The sequence below is a fragment of the Chrysemys picta genome, chromosome 2 (genome assembly GCF_011386835.1).
Source record: "Chrysemys picta bellii isolate R12L10 chromosome 2, ASM1138683v2, whole genome shotgun sequence".
NCBI lineage: Eukaryota > Metazoa > Chordata > Testudines > Emydidae > Chrysemys > Chrysemys picta.
Genome location: NC_088792.1, coordinates 151,970,824 through 151,986,606, shown reverse-complemented (window position 1 = coordinate 151,986,606; position 15,783 = coordinate 151,970,824). Strand labels below are relative to the sequence as shown.

The following is a 15,783-nucleotide window of genomic DNA, read 5'->3' as shown; positions in this document are numbered from 1 at the left end:
AAGCCCGTATCCTGTGGATGAACTAGATCATCTTCTTTTCTAGAAAGAGACGTCTTATCTCGATCTACAGCTTTATAGATTAAAAATCAACACTTTGAACTCCGCCAAAGAGCCAACAGAGAGCCCGTGCAGACCCGGGAATACAGGTTCTTGTGTGCTCAGGGCAAGAAACACCATCTCTCAAGCTGGCTTTGGAGACTTTCCCTTGACTCCATTGAGCTTTGCATCTTTAAACACAGTGGCTCCAGCAGGGTTTATACTGCCTTCAGATGTTCTAATGAATGTCAGGAAGATTTGTGGAAATAGGGGTCTTGATCCTCCGCCTGCTCTAAATTGTCAGGTGCCAGGGCAGGATTCAAAGACAAATGTCAACGGAGAGACTCCAGTGGTCTAAAGGCCCAGCAGAGAATCTGATCCAATGGATCTGAAGCCAGAATAGTCTCTATAAATGAATTTGGAGCCACAAGCTCACAATGGAAACCTGATTTTTATGCTCACCCCATTAGGGAACAGAAACTTCACCGTGCGCCTGTGGTATTAGGGGCTGTGCATTAAGGACAGAGCTTCCCATCGGACAGAGTCTGGGTGGGACACTATGAAGCGCTTGTTATGCAAAGCCAGATGGCGTCGGACACGAGACAGCAGAGCTCAGCTCCTGCAAACACAGAGTCCCTAAGCACGGAGTGATCACCAAAGAACACCACGTGGTGCCAGGAGTAAAACGAACTGCTTGCCCCTTCCCTTGGATATCAGGAGCTCTCACTGCATCAGGGAATGAAGGGCTCCTTTGTTAGTTTATGATCTGTGCTAGTCTTATAATGATACATGAGGAGCTTCAGAAGAGATTTTCCTAGGGAAGGACACAGGTGAAGGAAGCTTATGAGCTGAGATGGATTAGTATAAGCAGCAGAAAGCAACAGAGGGTCCAGTGGCACCTTTAAGACTAACAGAAGTATTGGGAGCATAAGCTTTCGTGGGTAAGAACCTCACTTCTTCAGATGCAAGAAGAAGAAGAAGTGAGGTTCTTACCCACGAAAGCTTATGCTCCCACTACTTCTGTTAGGCTTGGTCTACACTACCCCCCTAATTCGAACTAAGGTACGCAACTTCAGCTACGTGAATAACGTAGCTGAAGTCGAAGTACCTTAGTTCCAACTTACCTTGGTCCACACTCGGCAGGCAGGCTCCCCCGTCGACTCCGCGGTACTCCTCTCGCCGAGCTGGAGTACCGCAGTCGACGGCGAGCACTTCCGGGTTCGACTTATCGCGTCCAGACTAGACGCGATAAGTCGAACCCAGAAGTTCGATTGCCAGCCGCCGAACTAGCGGGTAAGTGTAGCCAAGGCCTTAGTCTTAAAAAGAAGAACAGGAGTACTTGTGGCACCTTAGAGACTAACAAATTTATTAGAGCATAAGCTTTCGTGGACTACGGCCCACGCATCCGAAGAAGTGGGCTGTAGTCCATGAAAGCTTATGCTCTAATAAATTTGTTAATCTCTAAGGTGCCACAAGTACTCCTGTTCTTCTTTTTGCAGATACAGACTAACACGGCTGCTACTCTGAAACCTGTTAGTCTTAAAGGTGCCACAGGACCCTCTGTTGCTTTTTACAGATTCAGACTAACACGGCTACCCCTCTGATACTATAAGCAGCAGGACTCCTAACCTTTTTGCCCCCAAGGGGTTAAGTAAGTGACTCTAAAATCAGGAAGCAAGTTGCTACCCATGGCCATTTGTAGTCGCTTTCCCCCCCGCTCTGAACTTTCTACGCCTCTCTGGAGTGCCAGGTCTTCCAGCATATCCAGACAGGCCTCTGCCTTTCCTTGGTTCTTCTGTTGTTCATCTGGAAAAGCACTGCTGGGTAAAGTTCAAACAGAACATGCAAATGGCCATACTGGGTCACACCAATGGTCCATCTAGCCCGTATCCTGTCTTCCGACAGTGGTGCCAGATGCTTCACAGGCAGTGAACAGAATAGGGCAACTTATCAAGTGATAGTCTGTCATCCAGCCCTAGCTCCTAGCAGTCAGAGGTTTAGGGACACCCAGAGCAAGGGGTTGTATCCCTGACCATCTTGGCTAATAGCCATGGATGGACCTGTCCTCCAGGAATTTAGCTAATTCTTTTTTGAATGCAGTTATACTTTTGGTGTTCAAAACATAGGCACCAACTTCCCCAGCGCCAGTGGGGGCTCGTGCCCCCCCACCCCGGCCCCGCCTCAACTCCACCCTTTCCCCGCCCCCGTCCCCCCCACCCCCATTCCAACCTCTTCCCCAAAGTCCCCGCCCCAACTCCACCCCCTCCCTGCCCCTATTGGACTCCTTCCCCAAATCCCCGCCCCAGCCCTGCCTCTTCCCCGAGTGCGCCGTGTTCCCCCTCCTCCTCCCTCCCTCCCAGCTGCGCAAAACAGCTGTTTTGCAGTGCAAGCATTGGGAGCTGGGGGGAAAAGCAGGCACGCGGCGCGCTCAGGGGAGGTGGCAGAGGGGAGCTGGGGCAGGGGGGCAGGGCGGGGAGCTGCCAGTGGGTGCTGAGCACCCACCAATTTTTCCCCGTGGGTGCTCTAGCCCCGGAGCACCCACGGAGTCGGCACCTATGGTTCAAAACACGCCTGGCAGGGAAGTTCTAGGTCAGGGACGTTTTATGCCCTGTGTTGTGGAGGAGGTGAGACTAGATAATCACTGTAGTCCTTTCTGTCCTTAGAATCTATGAAGTTTCATACACTTCGATCCAAAGTTACTGTACTCACAAGCCCTCTCGCTCACTCTACAAATAATAGAGGGATCTGAGGGTGTCCCTACACCTGGCCTTGGGGCTTGGATCGGACTGCTCCTATCACAAGGCTGAGCTCACGTTGCAGCCACTGAAATACAAATGGAAGGAGTCACCCTGAAAAGTCAGTTTTCAAGGGACACAAGGGAATACTCTCTTGCACAACTTGTTCAGAGCAGTCCCTGGGGGCAGAGGAACACAAAGACTGCCATTGGGCCAAGCCACTTCCTGCAGGGAGGAAGGAGAAGGCGGCTTTCCCACCCAATCCCCCTGCACGCCTCTCCCACAGCCAAGCATAATCAGTGTGAACACTAAGGGCCCAATCCATTGCGCTTGGAAGTCAATGGGATTCTCTCTGATTGGATCAAGTCCTAGGTTTGCATCATGGTACGTTTTACTAATAGCTTCCATGTCTCCCTAATTATTTGCATTCCTAATGCTAACACACTCCAGTGCAGAGCGTTTGGAATACCTGTGATGTGGGTTTCAGCCACCCCTAGGCAGCTGTTTCCTTTCGCACGTGTGCCTTGCTCTGGATCTCATGGTAGGTGCCCAGGGGGAAGGGTTACAAATCATCCCCATTTCTTCGTTACAACCATCAATTACATTCCACCCAATTTAAAATAGGTTGAATAGAACCGTGCTCGCTGACTGTTGCAATTACATGCTCAGGGTGCTTCTGCGCTTTGGTCCCTGCTTGACTTCAGCTCTCTGGGGAAGCTCTTGCAAAGTGTAACTTTCATACAGTTTGATTCATCGACGCAGAGTCACAGATGGGGAAAGATCGCTGAGGTTATCCTGTCCTTCTCCCAGTCAATGCACTAATAGCAGTATGACTGTAGTGCCTCAGGTGCCAGCCAAGATCTGTGCTAAGAACCGTCCATATGAACACCTGGTGAGAGCCTCTGCCCTCAAGAGCTTATATTTTAAAGAGACCAGAGACAAAGGGAGGGGAAATAGAGGGACGTAGCGGGGAGGTCCAAGGCCTGGTCTACACTATGACTTTAATTCGGATTTAGCAGCGTTAAATCGAACTAACCCTGCACCCATCCACACAACAAAGCCATTTATTTCGAAATAAAGGGCTCTTAAAATCGATTTCTGTACTCCACCCCGACGAGCGGAGTAGCACCAAAATCGATATTGTCATTTCGAATTAGGGTTAGTGTGGCCGCAATTCGATGGTATTGGACTCCGGGAGCTATCCCACAGTGCACCATTGTGACCGCTCTGGACAGCAAGTTGAACTCGGATGCACTGGCTAGGTAGACAGGAAAAGCCCCGCGAACATTTGAATTTTATTTCCTGTTTGCCCAGCGTGGAGAGCACAGGTGACCACAGATAGCTCACCAGCACAGGTAACCATGCAGACCGATAATCGAAAAAGAGCACCAGCATGGACCGTACGGGAGGTAACGGATCTGATCGCTATATGGGGAGAGGATTCAGTGCTAGCAGAACTTCATTCAAAAAGACGAAATGCCAAAACTTTTGAAAAAATCTCCGAAGGCATGATGGAGAGAGGCCACCATAGGGACTCAGATCAGTGCCGCGTGAAAGTCAAGGAGCTCAGACAAGCCTATCAAGAAACAAAGGAGGCAAACGGTCACTCCGGGTCAGAGCAGCGGACATGCCGCTTCTACGACGAGCTGCATGCAGTTCTAGGGGGGGCCGCCACCACTACCCCACCTCTGACCGTGAATTCCGAGGCGGGGGTAATCTCATCAGCTACACTTGAGGATTCTGCAGATGGGGAAGAGGAGGAGGAGGACGAGCTTGCGGAGAGCACACAGCACTCCGTTCTCCCCAACAGCCAGGATCTTTTTCTCAGCCTGACTGAAGTACTCTCCCAAGCCAGTATCCAAGACCATGACCCCATGGAAGGGACCTCAGGTGAGTTTACCTTTTTAAATATAAAATTTGTTTTAAAAGCAAGCGTTTTTTAATGATTACTTTGCCCTGAGGACTCGGGATCCATTCGCGGCCAGTACAGCTACTGGAAAAGTCTGATAATGTGTCTGGGGATGGAGCGGAAATCCTCCAGGGACATCTCCATGAAGCTCTCCTGGAGGTACTCCAAAAGCCTTGCCACAAGGTTTCTGGGCAGTGCAGCCTTATTCCGTCCTCCATGGTAGGACACTTGACCACGCCATGCTAGTAGCAAGTAATCTAGTATCATTGCATGACAAAGCCTGGCAGCGTATTGTCCCGGTGTTTGCTGGCATTCAAGCAACATCCGTTCTTTATCTCTCTGTGTAATCCTCAGGAGAGTGATATCACTCATGGTAACCTGGTTGAAATACAGGAATTTAATTAAGGGGACAGAGGTGGCCGTTCCTACTGGGCTGTTTGCCTGTGGCTGAAAAGAAATCCTTCCCTGCAGCCAAGCGCGGTGGGGGGGGGGGGGGAGGAATTGGCGTTGAGCTTTTCGCGTTTGGCTAGCAGGGATCTTCCCTGATACCAGCCACGCGGTGGGGGGGGAGGGGTAAAGCGATCATCCCAGAGAATTCATGGCGGGGTGGGGAGTGTTAGTTTGGTTCCTGCAGGGATCTTCCCTGATACCAGCCACGCGGTGGGGGGAGGGATAAAGCAATCATCCAGAGAATTGGATGGGGGGGGGGGGGGAGTTTGTTTTCTGCTGCTGAAGGTTAACAGGAAAACCGCAGCACTCAACGAGCTTTGCTTGGTATGTGGGAAAGGAGGGCGCAGAAGCCGAAAGACAATGGCTTACCATGGCCGCATGCAAGCCGAATTCTGTTGCCCGGACCTGCGTCTGTGATCTCTAGCAGCAAAGCCACAGGCACTCAATATTAAGAGGCAAAATGCGACCTTGCACAGAAATCACATGTGCTATGTAATGTGAATAGTGTTGGTCACCGTGAAAGAGTATACGCATTGTTCTGTAAAATGTATCTTTTTAAAAAATTCTCTCCTTTTTTCCCTCCCTCCAGTAGCTGCAAATTTTTCAAGCCTCCCTCCTCCGTCCCAAAGGCTACCTCAGATAAGGCATCGGAAAAAGAAGATGCGAGACGAGATGTTCGTGGAAATCATGGAATCTACCCGCAGTGAAAGAGCTCATCTGAATGAGTGGAAGGACACGGTTTCAAAGTATAGGAAAGATGCCAGTGAACGTGAGGACAGGAGGGACCAACGTGAGAACATGAGGGACCAACGTGAGGACAGGAGGGACCAACGTGAGTAGAGGAGAGACGCTTGAGATGAGCGGTGGCGGCAGGAAGATCAGAGGAGGCAGGATGCAACGCTGGGGCTGCTGCGTGAGCAAACAGACATGCTCCGGCGTCTGGTGGAGCTTCAGGAACGGCAGCAGGATAACAGAGTGCCGCTACAACCCCTGTATAACCCCTCTCCCCCCTCCCCATGTTCCATAGCCTCCTCACCCAGACGTGTAAGAATGAGGGGGGGGGAGGGAGGAGGCTCCGTACACCCTCCCATTCCACCCCAGTGGACAGCCCAAGCAAAAGGCTGTCACATTTTTAATCTTTTTTTCGTGGCCTTTTCCTTCCCGCCGATCCTCCTCCCAAACCCCACCCGGGTTCTCTCCCTCTTTTTATAATCAATTAATAAAGAATAAATGACTTTTAAACGATAGTGACTTTATTTCCTTTGAAAGCAAACTGGGGGAAGGGGAGGGTGGGTTCCTGTAGTGAGGCGGCCTGGCTCCCAGCCGCCCCTGTGCGGGACGAGCCAGAACAGCCGCCAGAGTGGGCGGAGTCACCGCCTGTCCCCGCCCCCCGGAAGTCAAGGGGCGGGACAGGAAGTATAAAGGCCTGGCCCCAGCGCTCAGTTGCAGCCCGACCGCGGGAGAGGACAGACGCTGGTGCCCGAGCTCCTGCTGGGCCACGCCTGCCCTGAGCCCGGTATCCTGAGGAGGACTGGCCGAGCCTGCCCCGAGCCCGGTATCCTGAGGAGCGGACTGAACTTCCCCTCACCGAGGGTCCGGAGGAGCCGCCCGACCTACCCAGCGCTCGCTGCCCTGAGGAGACCATGATCTGGAACACGGCTGACGAGGCTTAGGACATGCAGGTACCCATGGAGGAGGAGATGGGAAGTGGCCCGGGGATAGCTGACCCCGAACCCATGTCAGTGTGTTGCGGTCAGGATCCCCACTGATCCAGCAGCAGACGGACTGCTGCTGATAGGGCCCCGGGCTGGAACACAGTGGAGTGCGTGGGCCTGTGTTCCCCCTGCCACCCCACGCGGGGTGGCAGTCTCTCCTCCTCCCTGCCTGAGGGCCTGAGCCCCTGAACTTACTGTTTGTTTGCTCAGCCCCTGCCTGAGGGCCTGAGCCCCTGAACTTACTGTTTGTTGCTCAGCCTCTGCCTGAGGGCCTGAGCCCTGTACTACGGTTGGCTGCCTGCCCGACCTAGGCCTGGGCACGCAAGGCTGAACTGCTCCCCCCGCCTCGTGTAGTGAGCCGGCCTGGCTCCCAGCCGCCCCTGTGAGGGACGAGCCCCACCCTGGGACATCTACAGTTCCTTACAGAGAATGAGTCAATAAAGGGGGCAGGTTTTCATGAAGAAGAAACAAACAGAAATTTCACACTGTAGCCTGGCAGTCATGAAACTGGTTTTCAAAGCTTCTCTGATGCGCAGCGCTTCCTGGTGTGCTCTTCTAATCGCCCTGGTGTCTGGCTGCATGTAATCAGCAGCCAGGCGATTTGCCTCAGCCTCCCACCCCGCCATAAAGGTCTCCCCCTTACTCTCACAGAGATTGTGGAGCACACAGCAATGGGGATATTGGTTTGGCTGAGGTCTGAGCGAGTCAGTAACGATCGCCAGCGACCTTTTAAACGGCCAAATGCACATTCTACCACCATTCTGCACTTGCTCAGCCTGTAGTTGAACAGCTCCTGACTCCTGTCCAGGCTGCGTGTGTATGGCTTCATGAGCCATGGCATTAAGGGATAGGCTGGGTCCCCAAGAATAACTATTGGCATTTCAACCTCCCCAACGGTTATTTTCTGGTCCGGAATGTAAGTCCCTTGCTGCAGCCGTTTAAACAGATTAGTGTTCCTGAATACACGAGCATCATGAACCCTTCCCAGCCAGCCCACGTTGATGTTGGTGAAACGTCCCTTGTGATCCACAAGTGCTTGCAGCACCATTAAAAAGTACCCTTTGCGGTTTATGTACTGGGTACCCTGGTGCTCTGGTGCCAAGATAGGGAATATGGGTTCCATCTATCGCCCCACCACAGTTAGGGAATCCCATTGCAGCAAAGCCATCCACTATGACCTGCACATTTCCCAGAGTCACTACCTTTCGTAGCAGCAGCTCAGTGATTGCTTTGGCTACTTGCATTACAGCAGCCCCCACAGTAGATTTGCCCACTCTAAATTGATTCCTGACTGACCGGTAGCTGTCTGGCGTTGCAAGCTTCTGCAGGGCTATCGTCACTCACTTCTCAACTGTGAGGGCTGCTCTCATCTTGGTATTCTGGCGTTTCAGGGCAGGGGAAAGCAAGTCACAAAGTTCCATGAAAGTGCCCTTACGTATGCGAAAGTTTCGCAGCCACTGGGAATCGTCCCACACCTGGAACACTATGTGGTCCCTCCAGTCTGTGCTTGTTTCCCGGGGCCAGTATCGGCGTTCCACGGATAGAACCTGCCCCATTAACAATATGATCTCCAAAGCACAAGGACCCGTGGTTTGAGAGAATTCTGTGTCCATGTCCATGTCCTCATCACTCTTGTCGCTGCGCTGCCGTCGCCGCCTCCTCCTGTCCTCGTTTTTCTGGTCCTGGTTCAGCATAAACTGCACGAGAACGCGCGAGGTGTTTACAATGTTCATGACTGCTGTCTTGAGCTGAGCGGGCTCCATGCTTGCCGTGGTATGGAGTCTGCAGTGTTCACCTAGGAAAAAAGGCGCGAAATGGTTGTCTGCTGTTGCTTTCATGGAGGGAGGGAGGGGTGAGGCTGTTCCCAGAACCACCTGCGACAATGTTTTTTGCCCCATCAGGCACTGGGATCTCAACCCAGAATTCCAATGGGCGGGGGAGACTGCGGGAACTATGGGATAGCTATGGGATAACTACCCACAGTGCAACGCTCCGGAAATCGACGCTAGCCCCGGTACATGGATGCACACCGCCGAATTAATGTGCTTAGTGTGGCCACATACATTCGACTTTATACAATCTGTTTCCAAAATTCGAATTCTGTAAATTCGGATTAATCCCGTAGTGTAGACATACCCCAAGCCTCCAAGGTCACACTGAGAATAATTGGCAGAGGTGGAAATAGAACCATGTCTTCTAAGTGCCTTGCTGTAGCCACTGAACCATGCTGCCTCTCAAGGCAGGACTGTCCACTAGAGTATGATCCATCATCTCTAATCTAGAGGCCAGGTCTTCAGCTCCTCTTAAATCCCCCTACCCTAGCGGGACAGGCTGAAGACATGCCAGAGTAGGACTTCAGTGGGAATGGAGAACACTCTGCATCTTGCAGGAACTGCTTAGCTCTTCACAGATTAGGCCCATTGGCTGGAACAGGATTGGGCCTTCAAGGCAGAGTGGAGCCCCTGTCCATGCTCAAGTCCCACTGACCTCAGAGCTCCACCCTACGGGAGGGTAAACAAGTTGGCAATGAATCATTTACTCCTTTATTTTCATGGCTCTTCATTTGTCCACAAGGAGTTTGCAAAATGCCAATCTAGTCCAAAACTGTTGTGAGTTTTTCTTCCCAGGTTGATTCTTAAACTGGACGTACTTCTTGAAGGATGCGTTGCAAAGACTTGCTGTTCGCTGCTGGTAGGTTATGTAAGTCCCATTCTTTCCCATGATTGGATGGTGGTTGCTGTTTGTATATTTGTATTGCAGTGACACCTAGGAGCCCAAGTAATGGCCCAGCACCCATTATGTTACATGCTGTACACATACAGAAAAAAAAGACAACCCCAAAGAGCTTCTAGTCTTAGGTAGTAAGTAACTAGCCAACAAAACACAGATTTCAAAAGCCATATTCATACTGCATTGGGCTAGTTGTCAATTTTAGATGATTTTCTTAACTTATCATTCGCTCTTCATAAGTATTTATACCAATACATCTCGACGGCTGGAATATTGACTTCAACGGGTATGGAAAGAGATCAGCACCGTGCAAGCTTATAAGAGAAACAAAATCCTTTAAAAACAAACTCCTTTGCTAGCCAGGGCTTTTTCCCCACCCACTTCTAACTTCTCCTTACTGATATTAAGTCCGATAGGTTTTAATAGGGATGAAACCAAGTAGGGTTGTGTAGAAATTATTCTAAAATAGAATGTAATAGCGAATGAGATCCTTTATATAGAATTTTTAAAACAGTCTTATAAATTTGCACATGGAATTGCTACAGGACTCTATAGGTTGCTTTTAAAAACTGCTTAAATACTGTAAAACTTTTTCCATAGAAACATAACCACTTTACTCTCACTTCTCATGAAAAAGGCTAAACAAGGGCTGCGTCTTGATTTCCTCCTTTAGTTTCTTAATACAAAGTAGAATTAAAAATCTGATGCTGTAGTAGAACGAGGGGGACTGGAGGAAAAGTACCAGGTTTCATGAGGAATCTACTTCAGTATAATACCGTCCGTAGCAACACCTGCTGAGAGCCTCTGCCACCAAGAGCTTACTTTCTAAAGAGCCAAGAGACAAAGGGAGAGGAAACAGGGGGACGTAGAGGGGAGAATCATAGAAGATTAGGGTTGGAAGAGACCTCAGGAGGTCATCTAGTCCAATCCCCTGCTCAAAGCAGGACCAACACCAACTAAGGTCCAAGACTATCTAAGGTCATGCTGTGATAGGGTGACCAGACAGCAAGGGTGAAAAATCAGGACGGGGTTGGGGGGTAATAGGAGCCTATATAAGAAAAAGACCCAAAAATCAGGACTGTCCCTATAAAATCGGGACATCTGGTCACCCTATGAATCGCTGGCAGAGGTGGCTGGAAATAGAATCCAGGTCTTTTGATCTTCAGGGGCCGGGCCTGACTGTAGAGGCCTCTGAAGGTATGCCAACATTGCAAGTAGACAGGCACGGCTGGCCCGTGCCAGCTGACTCAAGCTTGAGAATAGGTGCTGGAACAAGGGTTGCTGCGGGGGCTGCCGCACCTCCTGGCCTGAAGTGGTTTCCATCATATACAGGTGTAACTTTAGCACTCTCGTGGCCAAGATGGAGTCTGCTCTGCAGGCAGCTCTGGCCAAGAGATGGCGTGCGCAGGAATGCAGCAGGAGAAATCCCTTCCACCCCAGGGGCACCTATTCCAAACCCCCAGAGTGAACACACACCCTCAGGAAAAGTACAATGGATATAACAAAGGGAAATATTTATTTACAGAGGGATGAGAGGAGAAATACAACAAGGGGAAATATAGGGGGAGCAGTAGAAAAGGGTTGCCTCCAAATCAAGGCCCCACAGGCCCAGTGGTAGCACAGTCTGACAGGGCAGACACTGAACAATGTGTCTGCACACAGAGTTCAAGAGTCCTGAGCAAAGTACCAGTTAGGGTGACCAGATCACTGACAGGAAATATCAGGGATGCAGGGGAGGGGATGGGGGGAATATCGGGACGCACGGAGGGGGAGGGGGGCGGAGCAAAAAAAAACCCATCCCAAAAAAAAAAAAAAGCTGTTTTGCAGGTGCCGGCTGCGCCATGGCCGCTGCCCCCGGGCCCCGGGCACATGCGGCACATCCCGCCGCCCTGCGGGGAAGGAGCCGCTGGAGCGAGAGGTGTGGGGCTCCAGACCCCGGCAGCGGCAGGGGAGAGCGGCTCAGGGCCGTGCAAGTGGGCACGTAAAGTTTATTGGCTGCGGGGGGGACCCCGGCCGGCTCCTCGCCCTACCCTGTAGGGGGGTAGCGTCCCCGCCCCGCACCAGCATGTTGCGCCGGCTGCCGCAGGCCAGGTAAGGAACCGAGTCCCTCCCTCCCCCCGGCTCCTCAGCTGAGCGGCATTCTTCCTCCCTCCCAGGCTTGCAGCTGGAATGCCGGCGCAAGCCTGGAGGGAGGGGGTGGTGGCCGGCTTCCAGTTCCTGTGGCTAGTAAGTACGGACACCGGGCGGGCAAGGGGGGCTGGCAAGGGGGCTGCTCCCCCAGGAGGGTGACGGGGGAGCTCAGCTGAGGAGCCAGGACGAGGGGGGAGGGGGCGACTCGGCTCCTTACCTGGCCTGCGGCGGCCGGCGCAACATGCTGGCGCGGGGCGGGGAGCCTGCCGGGGTACCGTTCAAGCCGATAAACTTTACATGGCCATTTGTGCGGCCCCGAGTCCACGCCATTACAGCAGCAAGCCTGGAAGGGAGGAGGAGTGCCACATGCATGGGGAAGAGGCAGGGCCAGGGCGGGGATTTGGGGAGGGAGCCAATAGGGGATGGAGGGGGCGGAGTCGGGGAGGGGGCAAGAGCCCTTCCAGGGTGGCAAAATTGCTTGTTTGTCCAGTTTCCCGACCGCAAATCGGTCAGGACGCGGCACAAACAAGCAAATATCGGGACAGTCCCGACGTCTGGTCACCCTAGTTCCAGTCCAGTGGTGAGTCTTGGGTGCTCCTGGTCGTCTTCGGCGCCAGTGAACTTTCCCCCAACAAACCCCTCTGGTGCCCTCTTCTGCCGCTCTCTGCAAAGCCACACAGAGCGACCACCTCCCCACTTAACTACCTAGCAACCTCCCTCCTTGTTCCCAATGCAGAGTCCCAAGCTCCAGTACTCACAGCCCCATGCAGCTCTCGGCAGCCGTGATACTGGGTCCAGCTCTGGCCTGTCCTTCTCGGGCGAGTCCTCCCTGGCACAGTGCTCCTCCTGGCTCCTGTCCTGGGGTGTCCCCGATCGGCCCTGTCCTTCTGAGGCTTCAGGCAGGTTCTCTCTCTGATTCACTTTTTCAGGGCCTGCAGGCTGCCTCTCCCCCTCCTTGCAGCTCCAGCGCCGCCCCCTGGAGTTTCCCTCCTTTTTTCTTACTCTCCCCCTTCCCCCTAGGAAAAAGATTTAAAAGGGGCCATGCTCTCTAAACCCCCAAGGGGTTACACAGGGTTTATATAGTTTGGTTCAGTGGCTCTCAGGACCAACCCCCAGCACAGGGCCAGATTAAGGTTATGAGGGGCCTAAGGCAGATTGGAGGGAAAGGCCTAAGTATGAATTTTTTGCAAAAAAAAATGATGAAGTCAAATATTTATCTGTATGCATAGTTACATATTATTTATTTATGTCAAATGAACAAGTTTATTCTACTCTCACTACACTCAACTCTTCAAACAAACCATTTCCCCCCCCCCCCCCCGTAGCTTTAGCTGTGGCAAAGTCATGAATGATGTCATTGTAATTCAAAGACCTGACGATTGCATTCTCAGTGCTCAAGAGGGACAAAACACTGATATGCTCTTGAATCATGGTGGATCGGAGGACATTTTTGACCCTTGTTAGAAAAGAGAAGGGAGGATGGAGAGGAGAAATTGAATTCGCCACCATAAATTGAATTTGCAATCTTGATGGATTAATTTGTACAAAGCAATATCAATGAGACAGAAAATTTCTGACGGCCCCGCTCAGCTATAACTTCAGTATGGAATGGAGGGCCTACAGTAGGGCCTAAAAATTGGAGGGCCTTAGGCTACAGCCTTATTAACCTATGGGTTAATCCATCCCTGCCTCCCTATACAAATTGTTCCACCCCCCTGCTTGTAGGGCTTGGGCTGCGGGGCTGTTTAGTCGTGGTGTAAACATTCTGAGCACTGGGACCCTCCCATCTCATGGGGGCCTAGAGACCAAGCCCGAGCCTGAACATCTCAACCTCTCAGCATTAGCCCTGGCCTCTATGTCTGCTTAGTAAAGAGCTTTCCTACAATAATCTGCCTGCCTGCTGCATCGCTTATTGCTAACAAAACAGCTGCAGCTGAACATTGTAATGCTTTAGCTGTGGCTGACAGAAGCAATAACTATTGCCAGGTTAAAAAATGAAACTGCCCTGGGCTCAGTCTGGAAGGAAACTCGGGCTGAACCGAATTCGCCTCATTAAAATGAATTACTTGCAAATTATGATCGTAATGCTCTCTGCTTCTGTAGTGAATAACAATACTCAGCAGGTAGCACTGTCAAAGTGCTTAGCAAATACTAATCAGCCTCACAACACCCTGGCAGGTCAAAGAATACTGAATCTGATTCTGATCTGAAGTATCAGGGGGTAGCCGTGTTAGTCTGTATCTACAAAAACAACAAGGAGTCTGGTGGCACCTTAAAGACTAACAGATATTCTGATCTGAGTTTCGCTAGTGTAAAAATCAGGAATAACTCCACCAGAATTCATGGACTATCACACCAAGCGAGAGTGAGATCAGACTCGGCGCCAAGCTGTTTTGTGCATGAATTGTTACTGACATGTTTCTGTAGTGCAGGTCGCTTATTAAAATAATGAATACTAAGGCCTGATCCTGCAAGTACTTGCTATTATGCGTAATGCTTACTGCTGGGTGTAGCCCTACCAAAGTCAATAGGCGCCATTGAAGTCAATGGGACGCCTCTCAGTACTAACAGCTGTAACTGGCAGTAAGCATTTGTAGGCTCCAGTAATATACAAACAGATGAACTAACTTGATGCAGCTTAAGCCAATGGTTTTCAACCAGGGGTATTCAGAGGTCTTCCAGGGGGTACATCAGGTCTTCCCGGGGGTACATCTAGATATTTGCCTTGTTTTTACAACAGGCTACATAAAAAGCACTAGGAAAATAAGTACAACTAAAATTTCATTCTGCACTGGTACAGCTCCACAGATTGTTTGCTACTTTGATTCGTGTAGCACCAAAGGGTTGATTGTAATGACACTAATACATTGCTATCCCAGGGCCTGATTCTTTTTTGCCCAGCACCTTCAACAGTCATCTGCACTCATCCAAAGTGGATGTAAAAACACTTCTATTCTGACCTGTTAACATTTGACACCCACTGAGCACTGAAAAAAGAATGAGGAGTACTTGTGGCACCTTAGAGACTAACAAATTTATTTGAGCATAAGCTTTCGTGGGCTACAGCCCACTTCATCAGATGCACTGGTGTCAGCGCATACACCAAGCACAGAGCAATGCGAGTCAGGCCCATTAGCACTGGCGTGACTTGACATGAGTGACTTCATAATTGTGCTCTTCATGAGATCTCACAGCCCCTTATAAATGAGGTCAATATCTTTACCCTCATTTTACAGATGGGGAAACTGAGCCACCGACTGGGGGAGTGACCAACGTCCACCAGCAAACCAGTGGTAGGAATAGTACCCAGGCCTCCTGCAACTGTCGAGTGTTCGAGGCAATCTGCACTAGTCAACGCTGCCTCCCTTGGTGCAGTTTACCCAGGTGCAAGTCACTCTTTCCACTACTACAGTGCAACGATACAGGTGGTTCTCCCTGTTGCAGCATCAGTGCAAAACCCACAGCACAAACAAGTCCTTGGTTATCCCAGTGTAATTCCATTGCCTTCAGTTGAATTGCTCGGGATTTACACAGATGTAAGAGTGACCAGAATTTGGCCGGGAGTTAATTTCCCATCTTTCCAAGGATGCTTTGGTTTTTGATTTTTTAACATAGGCCTCTCTCTTTCTCCAGAGGAATGAATTATTTGTGCTCATCACAATCTCTGGGATTAAATCACTGGCTGCTGAAATCCGTATTTAGCTCCACTTTGCCCAGCCAATGACCTCAGGCCTGACAGTACAGGGCCTCCCTCTGCAAGGATCAGAGATGATAAAGCTGTCTCTATGTTAACTTCCTCAGTTCTGAACCTCTCCTGGGCAGGGGCATCCCGATACCACCACTACCCCAAATTGTCTCCAGAAGTAGAAGATGTCAGCTGAAAGCTCAGTGAATGTGAAGGATGGGGCTGGCTTCCCTCAGGTACAGGGATTTTATTTTCTAACCCGTCTATTCTTATCCTCCTAGCTAGGAGCTAGTAACAGGTTATGGTGCATTTGCTGCATCCCTTGCTGAAGGCTCCCCAGATGGGACACATGGGTATTCATTTGATTGCAGATTTGCTACCTAAGGTAGGAAG

General features: G+C 50.9%; 1 long non-coding RNA gene across 2 annotated transcripts in view; it reads right to left on the bottom strand.

The window, feature by feature from the left end:
• Nucleotides 1–12,658, bottom strand: part of LOC112059567 (uncharacterized) — a 38,695-nt gene extending 26,037 nt beyond the window's left edge. For both annotated transcript variants that reach the window (XR_006172203.2, XR_002888873.3), the window contains exon 1: nt 12,464–12,658. This is a non-coding gene — a long non-coding RNA (uncharacterized LOC112059567). The remainder of the gene's footprint in view (nt 1–12,463) is intronic.
• Nucleotides 12,659–15,783: the final 3,125 nt, after the last annotated feature.